The 10,970-nt window shown below is 32.8% G+C and overlaps 1 pseudogene; it reads right to left on the bottom strand.

The window, feature by feature from the left end:
* Window positions 1-3,752: 3,752 nt before the first annotated feature.
* LOC110923898 lies at window positions 3,753-6,175 on the bottom strand (annotated as a pseudogene).
* Between the last annotated feature and the right edge of the window lie 4,795 nt (window positions 6,176-10,970).

The following is a 10,970-nucleotide window of genomic DNA, read 5'->3' as shown; positions in this document are numbered from 1 at the left end:
GATTATCATTTTCTTAACCGATCGAAAGAAGTCATTGACCAACTCAATGACTTGAAGACTAAAATTATGTGCTGTTTTGCGGGTTTATAGGGAAACACTTGTCATTAGTTTAAAGCTGTTTCTTAACTTTTAAAATACATCAAGCCTGTATATAATAATCGTATATGATGTAAAAGGGTTAAACTTATTATGGGTATGTTTAGCAAAAGTAACTGCTGACTGGTGGCTGGTGGCTGGAAGCTGATAGCTGGTAATTGTAGCTTTTTAGATATATTTGGTGTTTGGCAGGAGCTTTTAATAAAATGTATAAAATGATTAAAATGGACATAACTAAAAATTTAAAAAGTTTGTATATTAAAAAAGTTATTATCTTTAGAGGTTAAAATAGTCATTTTTCCCTAAAAGCTTGTAGCTCCTTCTAAACGCTATTAGTAGGAGCGTTCAACCAAAAGCTTCAAGCTCCTAACCTAAAAGCTTCAAGCTCGTTCAACCAAACAAGACTTTTTATTGAGTAAGGGTTTTTTCTTAAAAGCTTAAAGTTAGAAGCTCCTAAAAACTTCTTACAGCTCCATTCCAAACATACCCGTATAATAGTAACCACCTCACTAAACTGCTTAAAATTCTTTTTACCTTTAAAGTCACGTAACTTGTATTATAATTTATAAATATTAAATATACGTGAAGCAAATGAAGAATATATGAATCTTGTGTGATTTTTTTTCTTACTCTCTAAATTTTTTAGAAGATGAACAAATCAGTTTGATAGTTCGTCTCCTAAAGTTTTTTTTTCTTACTCTACACATGTAAGTAATAATGTAATATAAACTACATGTGTAGGTAAACAACTCAAAATTAAAACTCATATAAACAAAATTTTTTTCTTACTCTATACACGTAGGTAATAATGTAATATAACCTATACATGTGTATGTAAACTAACAAGGCGAAAAACACATGTTTACAACATCGACGGTTTAGAGAGAAAGCAGGTATCCGAACAACGAGAGAGTAACTAAAACATAGGTATATAGAAGATAGCTGGAAAGATCAATTTTCTAACAGGTGTATGCAACCAAACAATGATACTCGAAATTTCGAGAGATAATGTAGCCGTACGTGGATGAACTTGAAGTAAACGTTTATTGTAATTGGGACTCTTCATTTTATATATAGGTGTACAAAAACCGGGTGTTTTTCTTAATGTGAGTCCGGTTAAAAAAACAAGAGTAAACTGCTAAAATCATCCATGAGGTTTGACTCAAATTGCTAAATCAGTCCAAAATCAACTTTTTTTGCTAAAACAGTCCCTGAGCCTAGTTTCTGTTGCTATTTCAGTCCAATAAATTAACACCGTTAGAACCTCCGTTAATGAATGGGTAAAACTGCTAAATTCGTCCCTGAGGTTTGATTCAAGTTGCTAGATCAGTCCAAAATCAAGTTTTTTGAATTTGTTAATTATAAACTTATTTAGGTATATAATTTTTCTAGACTTGCATTAATTTTTTGAATTTGTTAATTATAAACTTATGTAGATTATAAACTTATTTACGTATATAATTTTTCTAGACTTGCATTAATTTTTTGAATTTGTTAATTATAAACTTATGTAGATTATAAACTTATTTAGGTATATAAATCATTAATATCACAAGATTATAAACTTATTTAAGGCGGGTCCAGTTATATTTATGTTCGTTGAATAAATCATTAATATCACAAGAGAAAAAAAATGGTAAATGACAGGTTCTTAATGCATCAATACTTGTACCAAATGCATTATATATTTTCTTAAATGTCTTAAAATTTAAGATAAATTACAAGTCTACCCTAAATATATAATTTAAATTTGTGTTTAGTTATAAAAATATAAACAGAATGTAGCTCTTTTGGAGAGCGCAATTTTATTTGACCTGTCTTAAACACTGGTTTGACCCGAACCCGTTTTGACTCAAACCAAAATAATCCTTTTTATGAGACTTGTTCTGGCACGACATGTTGTCCGACCTCACCTGAATGATAAGTATTATTAAATAAGAAACCACTTAATTAAGTTGAAAAAATGAATAAAAGAACTTTATAATACAAATATTAAATTAAAATAATTGATAAATATTAAACATTAAATATTACGAACTAAATAAAAATTATGTTAATTTCTTAATATTTAAATTTACATATAATGTTTGTATTTTTCATAACTATATATTGTTTAAATTAACTGTTGTCTTATTTAAATCCTTAAATAAATACTAAATATTTACATGGTAACAACAACAACATCAAAATAAAATCAGTATTTAAGGCTGGGCCGGTTAAATTTAGCTCTTCAAAAAAGCTGCATTTATATTTTTAAAACTAATTTTATTTAAATTAAATTAAGTATTATCTTATTTAAATACTTAAGTATATAATTAGTAAACATTTAATGATAATAATAATAATAATAATAATAATCAAAATAACTAACAAATAATTTTTCAAAATAACTAACAAAAGGATTTTTTTCTCTTGTGATATTAATGATTTATATACCTAAATAAGTTTATAATCTAAATAAGTTTATAATTAACAAATTCAAAAAATTAATGCAAGTCTAGAAAAATTATATACCTAAATAAGTTTATAATCTAAATAAGTTTATAATTAACAAATTCAAAAAATTAATGCAAGTCTAGAAAAATTATATACCTAAATAAGTTTATAATTAACAAATTCAAAAAACATGATTTTGGACTGATCTAGCAACTTGAATCAAACCTCAGGGACGAATTTAGCAGTTTTACCCATTCGTTAACAGAGGTTCTAACGGTGTTAATTTATTGGACTGAAATAGCAACAGAAACTAGGCTCAGGGACTGTTTTAGCAAAAAAAGTTGATTTTGGACTGATCTAGCAATTTGAGTCAAACCACAGGGACGATTTTAGCAGTTTACTCAAAAAACAATTCAGGCTATGAATCTATTTTAGATTAAAAAGCCCAATCCTATAGGAATTGATTAAGGTCATGTTCTAAACTGGTTCGGGCCCAAACCTATTAATAAACCGAATCGGGCCAGGTTTAAAACCGGCATTTTCCTTCAAATCTCAAATTGTTACCAAACCGGTGGGCTAGGGTCGCCTAGGGCTCAAAGCGGTTTGGGCCAAACATTTGCAGGCCAGGTTATAAATCTGTTTGGAGGGCTGAAGTCGATGGTTTTTATATTATGAAATTGAAAAATGATTGTAGGTGGTTGAAAGTGGTTGTGAGTAGAGAAAGAGAAATTGTTAGTGTTTATCTGTAATTTTTTAATATATTTTGAAAATGGTTGTTATTGGAATAGAGAGAAAATGTAATGAGAAAAGTATAAAAAAATATTATTTAATTGAAAAGAGAGAGAAAATGTAGTTGCTTTTAGTAAAATTATAAGGTAAAAAAGAAGGAAGGGATGTGAATGCTCTAATTCGGTTTGGAGGGCCGAAAGCGATGGTTTTTTTTTTTTTTTTTTTTTTTTTTTTACATTTCTACTTTAATAGCAACGATTATGCAGCCCACTAATGTCCATTCAGTTTAGCAGCCCGCATCCACAGCCCATCAGCAACCAGAAGCCTAGTAATATGCAGACCTCTTTATATGGCAGGTAGGGGCCATGTTTGGAAGCTTGAAATTGTTTGAACTTTGAATGATTATGAAATTGATTTACCAAATATAAGTTGTAGTTTTCTTCAAATGTAGGATATGAATTCAGAAGTAAATTGTAGTTTTATTAACAATATCATTTCTCTTTTCCCCTAATTGTAATGGGCTCAACAATCACGGACAATACTCGGTCCCTGACTCTATCATCAGGAGCTCCATGTCCATCTCCATATTGGTACATAGAATTTGAAACTCTAGCCAAATTAATGGCCATATCAATGATTGGATATGCCAAGTCTGCAGAACAAGCAACTCGTGCCGTGATCATTTTCATCCACGCTTTGTCGATTAGAGTTTTTATATATTCGCGTGCAACTTCCTCACTAACACCAGTTTCGTGCATGTAACATGATATTGCATTTGCGTCTTGGCCTTTATCTATCTCCTCCTATGCAAGTAAATAAAACATTCGGTAAAAACAATAGTGATAATTTTTATTGGAATATAAAGCATACCGATGAAGTAACTAAATCGTTGTAAAGTCGGAAAATCATCGAAGACCATTTGAAAAGATCATGGCATTTTTCCAAGGATTCAGTTGCATCTGTCTTGACGTCTTGATTCATTGATAAGTAGTACCCATGAGTAAGTATAACCACTCCGGAAGCTGAATGCCACGCGTTATCAAGATAATTTTCTAGTGTTGGCATGTAATTGGTTTGAGTCCACTTCGCTTCCACAAAGAATGCTTCACATAATTCCCCCCACTAATTGGATGGAAAGAAGTAAGATACAAGATCAAAGTTTTTTTTTTTTTTTTTTTTTTTTTTTTTTTTCAAATGATGAGTTATTTTCAAAACCCTTATGACAAATGTGACTTTATTATATCTTCATTTCTCACTAAACATTTATACAAATAACCCATTTTTAATAAGAATCTATAATCAATCATATGTTTCTTCAACCAATAAAATAAAACGGCAAACTAACCACTTTTGCAAGGGTTGGTATAATGTTTCTTCGTTGTGTAATTAAAGTGTCATAACCCATTTCATTAACGGTATTGAAAAGAGCAAGGAAGCCTACATGCAAATCATCAGGCATATTTTCCACCGCATTAATGTCCCACCTAAAATGATGATCATAGTATCGTCAATGCACTTTAAAAAAGGATAACTGAACTTGGGATATGTTCATGAATCTATATATTGAACCTTTTGACAGCAGTTGTGAGGGCCTTGAGCTCATCTAGAGATTCATAAATATCATAGATGTCATCAAATGTCGTTATTAACGCGAGAACTTTCGTTAGCATTATGCGACAGGAATAGTATTGAGGTTCGAATACAATTCCAACACTCCAAAAGAAGCATTCCATGAGCCGGTCCCTGATGAAGCTCAACTTTTTTGATAGGTCTGTATTTTTCCACCATCTATTATGACATATTATCGTGAGTTATATAACAGATGCAAAAATAAAGTCGTTAGGAAACCTTAGGGTGGGCAGTATGCCCTGTCCGAAGTGAGCGAGCAACGTAGGCGCACACCTAGACAGGAGAGGGCTCACATTGCTCGCTCACTTCGGACAGGGCGAGGTGAGTGTGAATGAGGCACTTTTTGATTTTTTTAGAAAACAATTTACTCATTACTTCCCTCCAATTAATGTTAACAGCATCTAAATAAGTATTATTACAATAAAAATAAAACATATGTTTTGTTAAAATAATGAAAATCGTACGAGACCAAAAAATCATTTAATTTAAAAACAACTTAGTATTTCATTTTTTAGAACCAATGATTACAAGTTATTTGAGAAAAATCAAATTAGATAGTAAGTTGAATAGTATAATAAAAATATAAAAGGGTTATGTGTTTGATTGATTGGCTGAAAAAGTTTAGAAAACTTCCGTTGTTGTGCTCACGAAGTGAGCTCTCATGCGTGGTGTGCTCCATCCACGCCCATGCTCACACCTGTAAACCATATGCTCTTATAGGTGCCAAAAGAGGATGTTTGCTTACTTTGACACTTGTTGAAGATCTTTCTTGTTTTCCGATTGACCATGTTAAAATCTAATATAGCAAGTTCAAGCAGAAGTCTATTTGCATCTTTTCGTTTACCATACGCGTCAATGTCAGAGGCGGAGGATAGTGGGTGCTCGGGGGTGCACCCGCCCACCCCAATATTTCGGTTAGAAGTGTACAAGTTCCGATTTTTCGTCCGAAAATTTTAAAATTATATAGGATCACCCCCAGATTATTTTTCCTAAATTGTATATTCTAAATATTTATAAACTTTGTATATAAATGATGGGTAGTTTGGTAAATATACACTTTCTTTTATTTGGAACTATTATTATTTGACCCGATTTGAATCGAATAGCCAACCCGACACGAACCGAAACATAACGATAGGAAAAAAGTTTTTTGGGTCCCATTACTTTACGCCCCCTCGAAACTTTTGGTCAAGCTCCGCCACTGGTCAATGTACCATCTAGCTTGTAATCTTTGCATCCTATGATATAAAGGGATATCCAATGCATAAATTATGTGGTCGTGCATTACTTTGTGTACTTGACCACTTTGCTTCAGTAAATTCTCAGTGGCAAATAGCTTGGCCTCATGCAGATCTAATTCGCTCTCGAGTGCCAGATATGAAGCTTCATATATACTTAACAGTGCTTTGGCATCACATGATTGTATTAAGCCACCATGGCTGTCCTTGAATCTCTTAAGAAAATCTGATTAGTTCCAAGTAATCAGCTAGTTAATCATGTGAGCAGTGCAGAGACATATAAAATGAGTTGCATCTTATTTATGATAAATCTTTGAGCATATATATATGGGCATATGGCATTATCATCGTCATACTCAGTAAATTCCACCAATAGCAAAGTTAAGGTAGGGTCTGAGTAGGGTAAAATGTAGACAACCTTACCTCTATCCCATAGAAATAGAGAGGCTGCTTCTGGTGAGACCCCCGGCTCGATAGTAGTTTTAAATCAAGCATTGGACATAAGACACAGTGATTCAATGAAACAGGTAAAACTGAAAAAAAAAATAGTTTATTTCTATTTCCACGCTGAATCTTTGATTTTATATATTTTTTTTTCTTTGATCTTTGATTTGAAAGTAGCACAATGTTCTATTCCCACGCTGAATCTTTGATTTTATAATTTTTTTTTCTATGATTTTTTATTTGAAAGTAGCACAATGTGTACATGCGTATGCATTTAGACAAAATGATATCAATGCTATTATTTTTAACATAAATATAAAACATATTAAAATACACATGCAACCAAGTCAATTTTATATAATAACTAGAGTTATGCGTCGCCCGCGCTGCGGGACGCTAAACCGGGCATTTTTTAGTTTAATAACATGTACGTCTTTATGTCGGTTAGTTATACATGCTACTTATAACACGATATAAAAAAAGATACATCAAGTTAATCAATTAAAGAAAATCAGTACCATAGTTATTGATAAAAAGATAACTAAAACGATGACAAGCTTTTAATTTAGAGTTGGGGGCAAAACAATAATTTGTCAAGACCAATTAGCGAGTGCTAGACAGCTGTTTGACATGAATAAAAACAAAATTGAGTCAACAAAGTAAAATAAAACACTACCATGATTTTGCCAAAGAAAAAAAACGAAGGCAAGATTGCAATTTTTAGCTGAGGTAAAATCGTAATTTTAAAATGGAGGTAAAATAATATTTTGAACTAAGGGCAAAATCATTTTTTATTTTGAATTTGGGGCAAAATCGTAATATTTTAACTGCAGGCAAAATCTCAATTTTTAGCTGGGGGCAAAATCGTAATTTTAAACTAGGAACCAAATCGTAATTTGGCAGGACTCTAGCTGACGGCAAAACCATAATTTTATTTTGAACTGAGGGCAAAATTGTATTTTTTAACTAAGGGCAAAATCGTAAATTTAAGCAGGGGCAAAGGTAAAATTTTATTTTTAATCAGGGGCAAAATCATAATTTTACACTTAGGATAAAATTGTAATTTGGCATGACCTATAAATAACTATTATATAAAAAAAACAAAAAAAAACAAAAGTTGCCGCCACTTTTTGCCAACCACTCTCGAAAACTATTCCCGCCATAACGCCATCAACTTGTAAATGTATGTTTGTAAATAAGAATGTTAAATGTCCAAAGGTTAAGACGGTTCTCAATATATCATTGCATTTAGAACTTTGAATTACCTTGCGACACATGATAACCATGCTCTCTAAGAAGTCTAAATTTAAGGGAAACTGCATGAAGATTGTCTTCTTCTTTAATGTCATTTATTGAAGCTACTTTGGTGAGTAGTCTTGCTACATTGGTTTGGAACCGATAGCCTAGGCCTAACCTTTCAAAGTCATCTACGAGCTCAAGCAACTGAAAACTACTTGAACCACCGTTTTCATACTCGATATCGCGCTCACTTTATTCTCTAGCTCCTTCACTTCCGCCGAATCCTGTCAATTATCTCAATTCAAGTCATGTGAAGGGGTAAAGAAATGATTGCATGCATGATCATGGAGTTTTTTTGTTTGCAGAACTAGTATCCTTCTTGAAACATTTTCACAACTAATGTCATTTTTGAAAAACTTTCAATAATAATGTCATCTCTATTTGGGATGACGATTTAATATTAGATATATAAACTTAATTATGTTAGTGATTAGTTTGTTACTTATTTATTCGATATGTATTAGAACTTATAATTATGAAGGTGTGACGGTTGAAGGGTATCACCGTTTAAACGACGGTTGTTCCCGTCATAATTAACCGCCAAATATTCCCGTATATATGTATAGGGTAAGGTTCATGCGAGAACCACCCTTATTGCGAGAACCGCGAGAACCAATGTGGACACAAAATAAAATCTAAAAAAAATCAAAAAAGCACTTAAATTTTTTTTTTAATATTTTTTTTAACAAAAATCGCTATATTTAGTTACACAAAAAAAAAAACGTTTTTTTTTTCGAGTAACAGTTATCTATGCACATGTGCATATGTATCATTACTTCAACAAATTCCGTAATACGTTATCAGTAATAGACAATTGCACTTTAATTTACAATACCATCTACAATACACTACTTTTTACATTACATATTCAAAATACACATGTGTATCATTAGGTATAACCATGATATAACATGTTTTGGTACAAAAAGTTTGTGATTTTGAATGGAGAAGTAGGCCCATATACATGTTTTTTGGTTAGTTATATCTAGTGGTTGATGGTTTGGCTATAGTTGTTACTTTATGATGTAATATGATGATTGGATGGTATAAATGGTGTTGATATACATGTAATAAAGTGAAAATATTGGTAATGGTATTGTATTATGGATGGTAGGAGGTAATAATGTTGTATTATGGATGGTAGGAGGTAATGGTAGTGTATTATTGTAACACCCCGTGTTTTCGAATGTCAAAGTCAAAGTCCAAGTCAACTTTGACTTTCTTTGACTGTAGATAGTCTATTTTATGTTCTAGTTGTATTATGTGGAGTAAGTGTTGTAATCAGCAAGAATCGAAGTAATCGAATGTGTTTTAACGCGAACCGATCTACGACTGTGAATGATAGGAAGTAACAATGCGATAAAGTTAACTAATCAGTATTCAAACCGATCTAACAATCATCGAACTCGAGACTCGAATTATGCGAATTGTGGTATTGTTATACGTGTGTGTGCCCTATGTGTTACTTGTGCGTGTTTACTTTATGTTTGGTGTGGTATTCAAGCGAATCAATCGAAAATCGAATCGAAACTCGAAAGGCAATCAAACTCAATCGAAACCGACATCGAAACGTGACTTATAGAAGATTGTATGTTAGATATAGTGGTTGGGATTAAAAGTAATTTGACTAGGAACCCTATCGTATTCGTATCATCGTCCATCGAAATCGAAACGTCGAAAACCGTCCCGCAAAATACTCAAAGTGTGTTGCGGATCTAACAGGAAGCAACCTGATCGAACAGGCCAGCCCGATCGGCTAGCATCTTGCCAGCTGTCACGGCTCCCCGACCCACCCTGGACGGAGTCGGGGGACCGCGAGACAGTTCCCGTGGTATTTAATTAATGCGGCAGCGGAAGTCTTTTTATAACAGGATCTTTTATCCGTGAAATATGCTCGTTTAATATATTACACAAAGTTTAAGGGATAAATCCCATAATTTACAATAAGTTGATTTCACATAGAAATCTTTATTTTTCAAAACACGTTTTATTCATTTATTTACACTGAGCCACTTCTCTGAGCTTGATAGTGCTTTACTGCACTTTTCCTGGATCACACAGATCACCTGAAACATGTTTGAAAAAGGTTTTGTCAGCAGGGAAATACTGAGTGAATCATTCTGTTTTCTAAAACGACCCGTTAGTTATAATTTACAGTATTAAGAGCGATTACAATGTTTCTATCAACCAATTATCAAGAATGGGTATTTGTCACTCGATTCATTTCTGTGACTGTGGTCATACCACTATTGGCTAACTCATTGTCCAATAGTGACTGTGTACTCACACAGAGTAATAATAACTCACATAGAGTAATATTCACTCACATAGAGTGATAATAACAGTAATGTGCACAATTACCCCACATACCAGCTGTAATTTGGTGATTACAAAGACTTAATCCCTGTAATTATAACCTTTGAAAATAATTTGAAGTTTTGTAATACTTACTCACAAACTGTGAGAAAACAATTTAAAAAGGAGAATGACTCACATTGCAGATTAACGAGCAATAGATATAAGCCTACTGATTAGCCTTGCTTAAACCTAATTTAACACAATGCACACACACAGGTTAGTAACTAATACAGCAATTACATCAATTCACGAGATTAAACCTTCACAACGATTAATCAGTGCAATACTCGATAATTCAATCGGATTCACAACGAATAACAGAGCATAGTCCGAATTCGAACAGCACTCTAATATTCAAGTCGAAATCACGACGAATAATCAAAGTACAAACTCAATTGAGCAGCACCCGGACTATCGTTGGATAGTTATAATCGATCGGACGTTGAATCGTAATAGCGATCGAGTTATTACCCTGATTGCGACAGCGTTTCGATAATCGTGTGTGTTTGTGAACTGTTTTGCTTATAACTCGACGTATATTATGAATTTTAACGTCGTTCAAGTGCCAGATTTCAAGTCCCAAACCCTGCTATTTATACTGAAAATTTGTCACCGTCGCGTAGCGCGAGGGGTACCCCCTTAGCCGTCGCGCTACGCGAGTGACCACCCTACTTTCATAGACTAGGTTTTTGCGTGTGTAGGCTTGCTGAGTCGTTAGATTTTTAAAATTCTATTTCGACA

Source organism: Helianthus annuus, chromosome 17 (assembly GCF_002127325.2).
Source record: "Helianthus annuus cultivar XRQ/B chromosome 17, HanXRQr2.0-SUNRISE, whole genome shotgun sequence".
In the NCBI taxonomy this organism is placed as follows: domain Eukaryota; kingdom Viridiplantae; phylum Streptophyta; class Magnoliopsida; order Asterales; family Asteraceae; genus Helianthus; species Helianthus annuus.
This window is presented reverse-complemented; position numbering and strand designations above follow the sequence as displayed.